The sequence below is a fragment of the Cydia amplana genome, chromosome 2 (assembly GCF_948474715.1).
Source record: "Cydia amplana chromosome 2, ilCydAmpl1.1, whole genome shotgun sequence".
NCBI classification, from domain to species: Eukaryota; Metazoa; Arthropoda; class Insecta; order Lepidoptera; family Tortricidae; genus Cydia; species Cydia amplana.
The window spans coordinates 6,134,275-6,150,130 of record NC_086070.1 but is presented as its reverse complement, the minus strand read 5'-3'; the positions used below and the strand labels follow the sequence as shown (position 1 = coordinate 6,150,130).

The window sequence follows — 15,856 nt, the reverse complement described above, 5'->3', positions numbered from 1 at the left end:
GCCAGATGAAAAAAGCCGAATGGAGGTTATGTTTACAAACATCCTAACCTAGGCTAATGATGAACGACAGGGCGTGCTCAAAGGTAATCAGCGGCCGTTGACCCCTGATAATGACTGCCCGATGACGCTGCATGTAGAAGCACGTGGGACCTGTGACCATTCAGTGATTCCGTTGAAACAAATCGTTTTCGGTAACGGGCCTAATGATTGTGATGATTCTTGACACTCCAGTTACGATTGTTTGGTGGTAGTCGTTCATTTTTGTTGAATTATCTGGGACAAAAGGGCTATTGGCCTCTTATATTTATTCCTTGTAACTAAGTATTAAGTATAAATAACATAATAAATTAAACATAACTAAAAAATATATATATAACTAAAGTAAGTCCAATGGAATTTCTTCCCTGGACTGTTAGGCTGATAGTGCATGGTTGGTCTGTGGGCTGATACGTTGAGCGACGAAGCTGCCAGGTGTTCGATCTCCTGTACCATATTTTGTGTAGTACTGAATACTTTCAGTTTATATTACTTATACTAAAAGTTTGCTTTCACGAGTATTATCCGCCCTCTCTAATTGATTTGGTGTTAGAACGAATTTTTTTGCCCTAACAGTGACAATTATTTAATGGCTTAATTATCTCTATTATTCTATCTTGCTGTCTGGAACTTGTTCTCATTTTAAGTCGTTGACTTATTTTATTTAAGCAGTTCCTCGAATTGAAAATGCAACATAAGTTTCAGCGTGTCGTCAATTACTGGATTACTGCGACATTCAAATGTTTTTCAACGCCTTCATTGTCTCTCTCTCTCTCTCTCTCTCTCTCTCTCTCTCTGTACTATCAGATTTCAGTTGAACTAATATTGAGACGTCAGCCAAATGAAGAGTAATAAGACCACCGTGACTTTCAGAAAGAAAGTGCTGGTCGCAAATTGAATAACGCGTCGTTATGATTTTGATGGACACTGTACGGAAAACGAGTTTAAACGATGGCTCAATTGCCTGACTAGACGAATATTTTAAATGTATACTGGATATTTAAATTGGCCTTTTTCTGATAGACTCAGGAAATAAAGCGTACTATGCGGTATATTTTCTGACAATACATTTTTCGGTTTCCTACATTTTCTAAGAGACTAAACAACTTTACTCGTACTACCACGTGTAATAGAACACCTGCAGGATTACCTTATCCCTGTCGCTCCCTGCTTCACCGCTTAGATGGTTGGGAATCCTTAACTGTACGTTACTCCAGAACCTTCCTGCCTCGGACAGCTAAACCGTGGAATGAACTGTTTCTTGCGATATTTCCGGACCGATACGACATTCAAACCTTCAGGAAAAAAACGCACTCCCTTCCTAAACACCGGCGACGTAATTGCAACCCTACTCGTATTGCAGGTGTCCATGGTCGACGGTAATTGCTTACCATCAGGCGATTCGTCTGCTCGTTTGCTTCTTAGTTAAGTATATCATAAAAGAAGCCACACCGCGACAACAGAGAAAAATTAAATACCTACCTATTTAATTTTTCTCTGTGATAGGGATTTAAAGTTGCAAAAAAACCCTAACTGTTGGTCTAGGTGTACGAGTGTATACTATGTGGAATTCCAACATGCTGTACCCAATCCATAGTAGGTATAGTTATATGTAGTTAAGTATTGTTATTGGGTAAAATTGACACGTCGATCTTCATAACGGAAGAGCTGACGGCCGAACCAATCTCTCTCGGATATTATTGCCCCAATGAAAGCCAATTTATATCGAGCTTTAACACCTAAAACGTGTTCTTTGTGTTTTTAGTTTGAGTAAAAATATACTTACTTAGGTTTTTCATTAGCATGAAAATTCAAACATGGATCGACATTTTGTGAAACGGTAAAATAGGTCCTATCCAAATGTGCGTTATTTATACGTAGACATACCTAGGTTAATAAGAAATTTCTTTGTTTCTGAACTATTGACAATTTGACACTAAGTAACGGATACGGACTAATATTATTATAAGTAAGTATTATTGTAAGTACTTACCTATCACACTTTTAGGTCATGATTTAGACTTGTCAGTTTCCTTTAAGTACCTAATAATAATTAAATCAAGTCTTATTATGTTTTTTGGTTTAAATTTTATCGAGCACTATATGTATGCACTGTAACTATTTAATAATCTTAATAATTACTGCAGGCGTATATTGATATGGATAATATTTGTATACTAACGTTACGTATTTCTGTTGTAGAGCCAACTAGATAAAATCGTAGAAAAAGATAAAACCGTCACTGTTGTATGACTTACCAAGTACCTACTACTATTTACAAAAAAATCGGTCGAATTTAGAAAAAGCTTCGATACTTCCCATTGTGTGGACTAATCTTGAATTTTTTTTTTCGGACTTTGACGTTAAGACTATTTATTTTTCTTGATCCATATCTTAATTCATAATATTTAAACCGTGCACGTAGCACGAGTGTCCCCAAATCCCAAATAATAGCATTTACCAAGAACAGGCAGCGACAATGACTCGACCAATCGGTTATCAAGCGGCGCAACTGACATGTAAATCGTGATCGAACTCGAACCCGCTACTACCGGTGCCACCGGGCTGACTCAGCAATATTTAACACACCTGCCTTACTATTAGAACATTCAAAAAGGTACACATCGCTTTTAGTCAAAGAAAAATAGATCTTGTCCCACGGACAAAAAGGTGTTTTTGACAAGTGTGTTTTGCCGTTTCGGCTTTTTAAAGTACACAGAATATTTTGATGATAAAATTGTTATCATTCTAATTACGAATTAATACAGGACATATGCGATAAACGATCTTATTTAACATAACTACCTAGCTTCAGCTTCAGGTAGAAAACGTGTAGGTACATAAACCAAAAACGGGGTCGGCTCAAAAGTTCTCAGACCGTCGTCAAATGTTATCCAAACCTTATAATCATATGCCTCGTTTTTTCCACATAATTCCCTGATCCTCTTAATGTTAAAAAAAGGAAAGATGATGTTTTTAATCTAACGTTTGAGAGATTGACAGGTCGGTTCGCTCGGGGGCAGGTATCAGGTAAAAACTTTGATTAAAAATATTTCAGCGAAAGCGCGAGGTGCCTGGCGGGCGGGGTTCATTTTATTTTTATATTTTGTGGAATCTAAACTCCTCCATATTTAAAAGATCTCAAAGATCGGATATATTATACGAAAGATAGATGTAAATGAATAAGTGGCTTTGATCTTAGTTTTGAGAAAGTGTAAAAAAAAACTGTTAAAAATGCTTCTATTTTATGTGCCGTATTAATGTGATGCTATATTTATCTGCAATGGGTAAAATGCTCTAGAAAGTTTCAATAAAAAATATTACACTATTCAGATTTTGTTACTTGATAGCTTTAGTTATTTACTATAATAATTTACCGTTACAATTTTATAAACCAATGTATATTTTTTTTCATATTAACAATATTGAACGTAAGTCCAAGTTCTACCGTCCCCTCTTAGCAACTAGGGTCTCTCATTCAATTGTTAAACATCTACAAGTACACATATAACTTGATCCATATCAAATTCAGCAACATCTCTACTTCCACCCTCGGCAACTTGAGCCGCCATTTCTCAAATTGAACAGCCGAATGCATTCAACAGAAGGAGCCCTCGACAAAAAATATCGAACTAAAACCATCCCCTAAAATTATTTTAGTGAAAAGAAAGGAACTTAATACAGTCCCCACTATTCCACCCTTAAGGCGCACCCCTCGGTGTTGAATGTGTGCGTTAATAAAGTGCGTCGGTGTGTGAGTGCCCTCTGACGAAGCGGCTGACGATAAAGTATGGGTGGAAGAAAGTACGGTGTCCTATCTATAATAAAAAATATATATATCATCGTAGTTCGTTCGTGTTACCAGCATACTTTTTTCGGTTTTTGAGTAAATATAAAAAAAACCAGCCACATATAATGTAAAGAAAAAACCGGCCTAGTGCGAGTCGGACTCGCGTTCCAAGGGTTCCGTACATTAAGTCCGACTCACGCTTGACTGCACATTTCTAATGTTTTCCTGTCATCTATAGGTAAAAAACTATTTTGTGTATTTTTTTTCAAAATTTTAGACCCAGTAGACTTAAAAAAGCTACTATGGTTGTAAAAAAAATCTCAGAAAGTATTTATAAAATTATATGACCTTAAATATTATATCATATTATTTTATTTACGCCTGGTTCAAGTTTGAGAGGAAGGGAGGGCATACATTATTAATTTGGAATTTCGAAACTATTATTTGGTAAAATATTTAATAAATAAATCTTTCTGAAAGTTTATTGGAAGAAGAGCAACGTTGGTGTTTTCACACGACTCACATAGGTCGGAAATCGCGATTTAGGCCGCCAAAAGTCAACTTTCTAAAAGTCGGCTTATCGCAAAACTAATTAGTTCTCGAAAAACACCACACTATCATGGAATTAATCCCACCCCACCACCACCCTTATTAGTTACGTAGGTAATCTACCAGGTTCTCAAAACTCAGTCATCATATACGTTGCACAGGCGGTTCTTAGCACTGTTATCCGAAGCAAACATTTCTAAGCTAATATTTATTTTTGTGGAGTTTATTTGTCAGTGAAAGTGATGGATATCGAAAATTCAGGGATGTTTCTATTATTTTCAGTTATTTTGAATTAGAAATATTAATTTTATGTTATATATATATAACCCACTAAACAGGACCCTTTTCTTGATAAAAATTTTGTAATTTTTTCATATACAATTGTGAAAATACTATGCTTTCGGACCCGTCCGAGTGATATTTTTTATGTCATTCTATAAATCAACCATATCTTTACATTTTATGAAAAAATTGGAGGGCACTTTGAAAAATATCGAGTTTCAAAAAAAAATTCGGAAATAGCAAATTATTACGTGTTTTTTTCATTAGCGTTAAAATGTCTTTTCTGTTGTTCTAGGTTCATCAAATACCTTGGATTTAAAAGTAGTGACTCGAAAATACCTGTTTGATAAGTTAAATGAACAACATTTTCAGTCAATAACTGAAAAATTTGACTTTATGGAAAATTATCTCCTTATGCGCTCAGGTGACGGAAATGAAGAAAAAAAAAAGAACATGAAGCGTAAATTATCACATTTTAAATCAGAATTTAAAAGGAGAGGATTAAATCACGTCGCATTGTGAAAAAAAATCCGGTATGTAATAAATCTTGGTTGGAAGGAACGTTCGAAATTCTCATAAAAACTCATCACAGGCGCGGTCGGCCGTCCAAATCGTTCAGTGAGTCCAGTGAAAGAACGAAACTTAGGAAAAGTGAAGAAGTGCGCTCCAATGTAAACAAAGAAGTACATTGTACACGCAGCTAAAGTAATTTTGCAGAACGAAGGAAAAAAAATGCAGTGAAAGTCCTCAAAAACATAACTAGCGGATTCAAATGGAACAGATTGCCTTACTCCGCAGCAAGCACTTGCTTTGTACTTAGAGGCCGATTTGTCTAAAAGGCAATATGAAATAATACGCGTAGCGAATAAACAATCTACCATCTAATCTAGTTAAATCATTTCTGCCAGAAACTATGCAGCTATTGATTTCTGCTGAGCCACATGAGGCGAGAGCGGAGAATGATCAATGCTACCCAAGCGATGAGGAGGATTTATCTTTAAGATATGATGATGATTAAATGTGGCGTGTGATTTATTTATTTATGTTAACCTTTTTGAGTAAATGTATTAGTCGTAATAATATTATGTAACAACCTTTGTATATTTCTATTAGTTTCTGTAATACATATGTTAGTCTTATACCTAACTATAATATATGTGTATAAATATATGTGTATTATATTATTTATATATTCAATGGAAGAAAATACATATTTATTTACTATAATTAACATTGTTTTATTAATATATATCATTTATATATAAAATAATCAAGCGAGAAGGAGCAAAATCAATTTTTTTTTTTAATAAAGGGCCACAAATTTAAAAATAATAATTATTGTAATTATCTAAAAATATGTTTTCTTAGTTCGAAATCGTATATAAAGCGCAAAAATCCAATAAAATATTTTTGGCGGCCTAAATCCGGATTTCCGACCTATGTGCGACTGTCCAAAAGAGGAGTGTATTGTTTTTCTAATATATAAAAAAAACCAGTCAAGTACATGTCGCTTAATGGAAAATTCCGTACTTTCATACTTATGGTACGAATAAAACAACAAACAAAAAATTATACAAGTAAAGGGCGTATTTTAGTATTTTTCAGGGTACCTTAGTCGGGAGAAACGGAACACCTACAGGATCACTTTTTTATTCGCCTGTCTGTCTGTCTGTGAGTCTGTTAAGACCCTTTTTCTCAAGAACACATAGAAGTATCAAGCTAAAACTACCCTTTGGAGCAGTAAAAAAAATAAGCCTTTTAGTATGTGATTGCCCGAGTTAAACGTGGAGCACAACTTTTAGGGTCTCAATAAATAACAAAAAATACCTCATTGGATAGCAAGATTCGGCATATACAGGCTATTCCATCTTTTTTGCGCCACTACCAAAATACCTTAGAAAGTAATTCCAACCCACACTTACTTCCCACCCGTACCGACGTCGCTCGCACCGCCCGCGTCGGCAAATCAACGCACACCAACACGCCACGCACACACCGACAATCCCCACAGAAGGGCACAAAAGCTGGCCGACTGACTACCGCGTGTATTGTGATATATGGCTCCTTATAATAAAAAAAGGCGTAAAAAGATCGGAAATGTATTAGACTTAAGACCTTTTGGATTGTGTTAGTATGGTTAGGCATATGGGAGTGCTGTTGTAGATATGGTTATGTAGTGCAGAGACTGATACAATAGGTGAGGTATTATAATACGTGTTTCTGTTGAAGTGGATAAGATAGGTATATTATAGGCTCGGTAAGTGCAACACAAAATACCTACTTTTAATGTAAGTAGGTACTTTTTTATACGCATCTAGTGTCTATTGCATCACGTTGTTAACATTCAAGAATATATGTACTTAAGTATGTTGAAATTGGTAGAAATGTATCGACAAAAATATAAAAATTGCGGTTAGACACGTTAGATCAAAATTGCAGTCCCTTTTTGAACCAATACAGCTAGGTTTCGGCACGAAAGGTGGGTGCGAGGCAGCCGTCCATGCCCTAAGGACCTACCTTTCTTTCGATGACTGCGAAATTGTTGTCAAAATTGACGTTAAAAATGTTTTTAATTCGGTTAGTAGAGACACTTTGCTGACAGAAGTTAAGGACAAAATTCCGAAACTATACAATTACCTTTTCTTTTGCTATTCAGACTCATCTAAATTAATGTACAAGTCACATGAATTATCTTCTGAGGTTGGCTGTCAGCAGGGTGACCCTCTCGGGCCAGCAATTTTTAGCTTGGCAATAAATCCAATCATTAAAAATTTAAAATCAAAATTCAATGTCTGGTACTTAGATGACGGAACCCTAGGAGGCGACGTGAATACTGTGCTCTCTGATTTGTCTTTTATAGTCCGTCAACCAAATCTTGTCAGTAGCAATGTAAAGCAAACTAAAGTAGGGCAACACTCAAAGAGCAGTATTGCGCTAAGAAAAGCAGCAATGTACATCGTACCAACAGTTTTTTTTTCCGCTGAGCGCGCCCTGCGTACGTCAATTCAAATTGTCACTCGCGGTTTATTGAAAAAAATTGAAACATTGACGGACAATTTAAAAGCGATGTTAAAACAATGTTAATCAAAATGATGAACAAATTTGAAGATATCAAAAACAACTCCCTATCGTAGTGCTTATATTCTCTTTGTTCCCTATCTGTCTTCTAAGTTTACTAAAATAAAATCATATCAAAATGCAGATAATTAGATAGTGCATATATTTGTTATTTACAATATAATATGCCACTTGTTAATGTAAATTAGTGTACTGTTCTGGATGAATATGACATACCTGTGTAATTTTTTCGATTGGTATATATTGTACAATATACATATTAAAAATAAAACAACTGATATTTGGGTGTTTATTTAATTTAAAGGTAAATAAGATAAGGGTCACTTTTCGACTTGGTTGCATTGTACACGTACATAAACCGCCATAGGTAAGTATTGTCTGAAAAGATACTACCTACTACGAACGCCTTATATTGGGCAAGATTTAATCCTGCAACAAACATGTATGGATTAGGTAGATATTGCGAAAGAACGGCGATATAATCAAGGCTCTTAATACTGTTTAAAAGGTTTACCTTTGTAAATAGTCACAACTGATTGCTGAAAATATTAGACATGTGGGCCTATGGACGGTTTCCAGGACACAATTTATGGTCTTGTTGGATAGATTTAGGCATACGTTTTAATTTTATTTATGCCTTTTAACCCTAAAACAAAAAACTGAACATAATCTTAAAAGTTCGAAAGAGTTCTTCCAATACTTGTCATAACCTCAATTTTTAGTAATGTTTACCATCAACGAGCATGATTGTACATTGTAGGCCCCTTAGCTTTGCTTATTCTTATTTAATGTATTGGTATTTAATGGTGACAGCAGAAATATCTCTTGAAACAGAAACGATTCAGAATGAAAACCAAATGAAAACAAATAAGGTGACGGCTGTCATTCACGATCCACATTCCACAGATAAAACACAGATGACACGCGTTTTGGAATTATTTGAACACAGTGTTGCTAACCCGCGATTTTTCAAATTTGCCGCCTTTTACTACTGACAAGATTTGGTTGACGGACTTTATTAAGAGCAGTTTCGAAAATATTGGTTTAGAACTGAATTTCAGCAAATGCGAACTCTTTATTCAAAAATCTTCTTGTACTTTGACTGACTTACAAACCAAATTTGACGATCTGACTCCCAATATCAAATCAGTAGACAAGTATTCTCTTTGCCTCCTGGGTTCTCCTATATTCGAGGAATCATTTCCCCGTTTTATTTCTAACGCTATAACTAAATTCAAAAGTCACACGAATCGCTTACTCGAAATTAGCCCTCATTATGCTCTTGTGATTCTCAAATTCTGCCTTTTTGTCCCTAAATTTACATATGTGCTCCGCTGTTGTCCTTTTTGGAAACATCAAAATTTATTGTCGCCTATAGATGATTTGATCAAAATTAGTTTAGAGACGATTCTAAACATCAGCTAAGTGAGCCTTCCTGGTCTCAAGCGTCCCTCCCTATTCGGTTTGGAGGTTTAGGAATTCGCAAAATTTCCAGTGTGGCTTCCCCAGCCTTTTTGGCGTCCACTCATAGCACGTCTGGTCTCACAGGAAATATCTTAAGGGCTTTGCCCACAAACTGTGAGATTGCGGGCTTTGAGGACGCCAAAAATGCTTTTAAAATTGCTTGCCCAGGCAAACAATTTCCAGACAACCCAAATTCACAAAGGAGCTGGGATAATGTTTACTGTGATTTAGCTTACAATACTCTGCTAAACAACTGTACAGGTCCAGATCGCGCGAGGCTTTTGGCGGTCGGAGCCCGGGAAGCCGGTTACTGGCTACATGCCCATCCTTCGCCCAATACTGGTACTTTCTTGGATCCGGCCTCCCTTAGACTGGCGACTGGTTTGCGACTTGGGGTTTCGGTGTGTACGCCACACATATGCTCTTTTGGCACGGAAGTGGACCGACTGGGACACCATGGTTTATCTTGTCAAAAAAGTGCAGGACGCTTTTCGAGACATGCGTCGCTTAATGACATAATCCGTCGGTCTCTTGCCACCATCAATGTGCCTGCTCTTCTTGAGCCGACTGGCATTTTCAGAGACGATGGCAAGAGGCCCGATGGGGTGTCCTTAGTTCCTTGGAGCTTGGGACGGATGTTAGTGTGGGATGCTACCTGCGTAGACACACTGGCACCATCCCACCTCCAACGGACTAATGTAAAAGCGGGCGGGGCGGCGGAAAGCGCCGAAATTTTAAAACGTAACAAATATAAGAGCCTCGGTAGAGAGTACCATTTTGTACCATTTGGAGTTGAAACTCTAGGTCCATGGGGTCCCAGCGCGCATAAGTTGTTCGCAGAAATCGCGAAGCGTCTGGTTGACGTAACTGGTGACCGAAGAGCTGGCGGCTACCTCGCACAACGTATCAGCATTGCGATACAGCGAGGAAATGTCGCCAGCATCCTTGGTACAATGCCTCAAGGGCCTATTTTAGATTTAAGCTAGTTTTTAATTTCTTTTAATAATACACTGTATATATCTTGTTTGTAAATAAAGTCTGTTTTTAATTAAGTACCTATTTTCGCTTGTTTTAAGTCAGTTTGGAAGTCACTAATAATATGTCTTCTACTTATTCACACTAAATATGCAGCTTATTAGAAACCGGTCAAGTGCGTGTCGCATCACACATAATGGCTTTAACTTTCGAAACGATTATTTCCCAAAATATCAACTGAATCAAAAAACGTTCTTAGCAACCTGCAGGCTCAGCACGGTTCCATTTTTATCCACTATCACTATGCCCGTCACTTTCGCACTTACGTACTTGTTAGAACGTGACAGACAGGCATGGTGACAAAGGATAAAAATGCGACCGTGCTACTAGGGCTGTAGGGAAAAGATGGCCGGTTCTTTATCATTTGTCACCAAGGCTGTCACGTTCTAACAAATACGAGTATGTAAGTGCGAAAGTGTCGAAAGTGACGCATGGCATGACAAGTGATAGAAATGCGACCATGATAGCTGAATAAAGAACGAAATCAAGAACCGATTGTCATAGCTGAACCAAGAACAAAATCAAGAACCGATTGTCATATCTCGCGTGCAGTTCTCGTCAAGTCGAGAGCGGATTATAGGCCAAAGCCGAGGGTGGCTCAACTCAGTCGAGGCTCGAGTCTTATAACACTTATACGATTGCACCAAGATGTGGGGCTCCGTGCTCCATTCAACCTAATATCGAATGAGTAAGGAATGCGTATGAGTTGGAGTCCAATTGTTTTTAATTAAATTTTTTATCGAGAGAATTTTATTTAGAGTACCTACGACGAAGTTTTTTAAGATGTCCGAATGTTATTTTCTTCCTTTAAAAAAACTAGTGACCCATACCGGCTTCGCACGGGTTAACAAATTATACATAAACCTTTCTCTTGAATCACTCTATCTATTAAAAAACGGTATCAAAATATGTTGCGTAGTTTTAAAGAACTAAGCATACATAGGGACAGACAGAAAGCGGGAAGAGACTTTGTTTTATACTATGTAGTGATTAGTGATGTAGTGATCTATCGGTAGCCAGATAAATTTATCCTTTGTATATATGCAATTTAAGCGAGAATAAAAATTGGCATCAACATGACTAGCTTCAATTTTTATTGCATCAAAGAAAGCAACAACATACCTACAAGATAAGTACCTACTTTAATACTTTTGTTTTCTTGCTACATATTACATATTTATACCTTTTGACAAAATAACTCGCTTTCCCCACTTTTGCGTGATTTGATGCACTTTTCTTGTACGTTGCCTATATACGTACTTACATAGATAAAATAATAAACAATTCTCCCTCCTTTAACAATACTCCTCATATTACACCCTCGCGAAGGGCTTAACCCTAACTTTACTCTTCAGACGAGATATTAAAATTTGTCGCGGCGCGAAGTTAGCTCCTGGTTGTAGTTAGTAACATTAACACCACTGTAATTATGTGTATTTTTACATGTCGTTTAATTATTTTTCAAGGCGCAAGGAAGTAACGGATTGATGATGACGACCGAAGAAAGAGCCGATCGATCGACACTGTAATGTATGTACACTTACCTACTTATTAAACACAGAATAAAGATGATGCTCGGATGAATCGGATGGCAACTGAAGCTGAATTACTGTTGCTAAATATTAAGCCCGAGAGACACTTGTAAGTTTTACTGACGTAATTAGGGACAAATCTATGTGTTAGAATGAGATAACGATACTCATCTCTCATTCTGTACTATATTATAGCAGCTGTGTCTCTAAGCTTCTTACGTAAGTAAAACTTACAACTCTTACAAGTGTATCTTGGGATTCTTGGGCCGTACAGCGGTAGACCTGACGAAAATCATGTTTCGGCCATAGGTTCAGTTTCGGTCGAACACTAACAAAAATGTGCACCTCAGTAAAGGATGGCTCACGTTAGACCGGGCCGTGTCCGGGACGGAGCTTCCGGCGCTTACTTTTCTGTGACAGTTGACCGGTGATCACGTGATGCTTTCCATAAAACTCCGGACCCCGTCCCGGCCACGGCCCGGTCTAACGTGAGTCATCCTTATTCACTGCTGGTTAATGTTACCGTACAGCCAAATTCCCCTGGGACACACCTGCCGAATAACCAGATTAAAGGACCTTTACGTCACTTACCGCTCTTTGGTTTCAAAGCGGCAATGACCAAGTAGGTTCCAATATTCCTAACAGCACAAAAATGCGCACCTCAGTAAAACACTGTTGGTCAATGTTACCATACAGCCAAAGTCCCCTGGAACGCACCTGCCGAATTGCCAGATTAAAGGACCTTTACGTCACTTACCGCTCTTCTGGTTCGAGGCGCCAATGACTAAGTGGGTCCCATATACCTAACAGGTACAAAAATGCGCACCTCAGTAAAACACTGCAGGTCACTCTTGCCATTTCAGCCTAAATCCCCTGGACACACCTGCCGAATTAAGTAAGTGTACCGCTCTTTTGTTTCAAAGCGGCATTGACCAAGTAGGTCCCAATATTCCTAATAGCCACAAAAATGCGTACCTCAGTAAAACACTGCTAATCAATATGTTACCGTACAGCCAAAGTCCCCTGGGACATACCTGCTGAATTGTCAGATTAAAGGACCTTTACGTCACTTTTACCGCTCTTCTGGTTCGAGGCGGCAATGACTAAGTGGGTCCCATATTCCTAAAAGGCCCAAAAATGCGCACCTCAGTAAAACACTGCAGGTCACTCTTGCCATTTCAGCCTAACTCCCCTGGGAGACACCTGCCGAATTGCCACATTAACTTCACGTCAATAACCGCGCCGCTCTTTGTTTCAGAGCGGCATTGATCAAATATTTATATAGTACCTGGCCAAAAAAAATATCTGTTTTGTACGCTAATTAAAAATAAAATTGTTGGGTCAAACGTATACTAGTTAAATGTTCTAGAAATACATAATAATGTCGTCTATTGTTTTTCTGCTTAGTTTCTTATTCTATGTACTTACTAGGTACCTATTTCAAAAAAAAAACACGAGGAAAACTGAACAACCACTAAGTTACAGAACTTACTCGATTAAATCATTTAGTTCAGTTATTAAACAACTTTCTACAACAGCTTTTGAATGATGTTTTGTTTCAGACTATGTTACTTTCTGAACATTTTCACCGAATTTTTAAGATTATTAATTTCTTAGCAGGACAGCGCCATTGCCTAGTGTGGCCAGTAAAAGCTTCAGAAATAAGGATGACTCACGTTAGACCGGGCCGTGTCCGGGCCGGAGCTTCGGGCGCTTACTTTTCTATGACTAGGACAGGTGATCACGTGATGCTTTCCTATAAGCGTTTATTTTTTATTTATAATCAAAACCATCTATCGTACCTATTTGATTCAGTTTTTAAAATTATTTGTTCCGTTCTGCGATGTTTTTAACAGATCCTCACCTCAGTATTTACCGCAAGTCACTTGGCCCTGGAGCTCTAAACAGTCCCTAGGGGCACACCTGCCGAACCGCAAGATTAAAGGACCTCTTACTTACTCTTTTGTTTCGAGGTCCCAGAGGCCGAGGTCTGAAAGGGTAGCATTTTAGAATGATTGCGGGTGATTTTGGGTTTTTGAGGAGTTTGGCGGCCTTTTTAAGGTGACATATTTTTTACTAATAATTAAAGTGTCGATTTTGTCAGTATCAAGAAACTTGAAAATACCAAAACATTAACTTCCTTAATTTATCGATTAAATAACACCTTTCATTTTCTTTCTAAGTCTAAAATGAAAAATTAAAAAGTAAGAATCCACCACCTGAAAAGGTTTAAAAAAAAATTACAAATTAGTAGGTATATATGTACCTACTAAATAAACGAAGTACAAAGTTAAATAGCACATAATTCTTAGTTTATTTTAAGCGTAAAATGTATAACTTCATAGCAAAGACTTTCATTATCAGCAGCAGCTCGCAATCCGAAATGTCAAAGTTTGCAATCGCTGAAAGCTAAACATAGCGATATCTGAAGCCCGCCGGCGTTTCCTCGCATGCGAGACGCGAGCAAGCCTAGGGTTGGTAACTGTCGGCAGATATAAACGTAAAACAATATTATTATAAGTAGTCGGAAGCATTACAAAATCGAAGTTATTTAACCAACCTCGCGTTTTACCTATCCTTCTTCCTATCGATTACCTACTACAAGAAAAAAAGTAATAGGTACATTTTTTATAATACCTTTATGAACAATTTCGCGTACAGTGCGTCATGTAGGGTGGGTAGGGTTTGAGATCCGGATATCCGGATATCCGAAATATCCGGATATCCGTCAAATCTAAGATCCGGATCCAACGTCTCATAGGATCCGGATATTTCGGATCTCACGGATCCGTTAAATATTGCATTGGTCGCGTTATTTGTACGCGATAACGTCATAAAATAAATACAAATATTGCTTAAACTAAACAGTAGTAACAGTAACAGTATTAAAACGAGCTACCTGCATGCCTCCTGACTGGAATAAGGGTAAAAATTTGTATGTTTTAAAGTAATTGTTATCAGGTTTTCGCTCAGTCGCCTTTGGGTCGTCTACCGGGTACATCATTAGTGCTTGTGCGTGTTGTTATCAGTGACTTTTTTGTGTTATCGTGTCGGTTCCCAGTCTTCTGTTAACATAAATAACATGTGCTTGATGTGCTGCTAAGTAACTAATATTGATATTTTTTTCTCGTTATTAAGAAGCTGTAGCCCAAATTTCTTAATTTCCCGAAACTTTTGTAGTAATTTTACATTATTTTGCAGTAATTAACTGGATTTATATATACCTATAATGGAAGATTGTTGTAATGGGGACTGAATAAATGAGTTAGATACTTTTTCTAAACCATTTTTCTCAGTCGAACGACTGAAGGTATAGCTATTTTACCAAGGTAAAGGAAGTACGTTTTTTAATAGTATAAATTATATCACACCCCACCGGTATAAAATAATAAAAGTACATAAATGTAACTTTTTCTCCATTTTCTATTTTGTGAGCTTATAATGGCAAATTTAAGAAAAAACGCCGAAGTTAAAGCGGTATTTTTAGGCACCTTTAGAATTAATTCTTCTGAGCAGATATATAGAAATAAATTTGCTTTAATTACTTCATTTTTGGCGTTTTCGGTTACAAATCGACTACGGCCTTCTAAAAAAAAATGCATAATAATCATAATATTATTAATAGGAATACCTAATTAAGACTACACTGAATATCTTATTATACATATCGTTTTGAGATAATAATAATAATTATTAATAATTGTAATTAACTAAAATATGAACATTTTACATTTTACTAGCTGTTCCTTGTTTGTAAGTTGTAAATTTCGTCACCTTTCTTGATACAGATCCGTATTATCCGAATTATCCGGATATCCGGATCCGTCAAATTTTAATATCCGAAATATCCGGATCCGAAAAATTGACGGATCTTGCAAACCCTAAGGGTGGGGAACGTAGGACATAAAAAATCATATTAAAAGTGCTAAAGAGTTTTATAATAGAAAATGAAGCAAGCTTTTCAAAGTTTTTTGTGAAAAAAAATCTAGAAAGTCCAGTAAAGTTGTATAGTCAGTTGTTGTGTTTTCAATGATGTTAAAATGACCTATTTTTCAAATATTGGCTTTGGCGACTTTATTCTAAATACCAT

At 37.0% G+C, this 15,856-nt stretch overlaps 1 protein-coding gene across 1 annotated transcript in view; it reads right to left on the bottom strand.

The window, feature by feature from the left end:
* The window catches only part of LOC134662046 (protein CREG1), a 550,933-nt gene that overhangs the window by 53,080 nt on the left and 481,997 nt on the right, over positions 1–15,856 (bottom strand). The gene's annotated exons all lie outside the window — the stretch shown is intronic.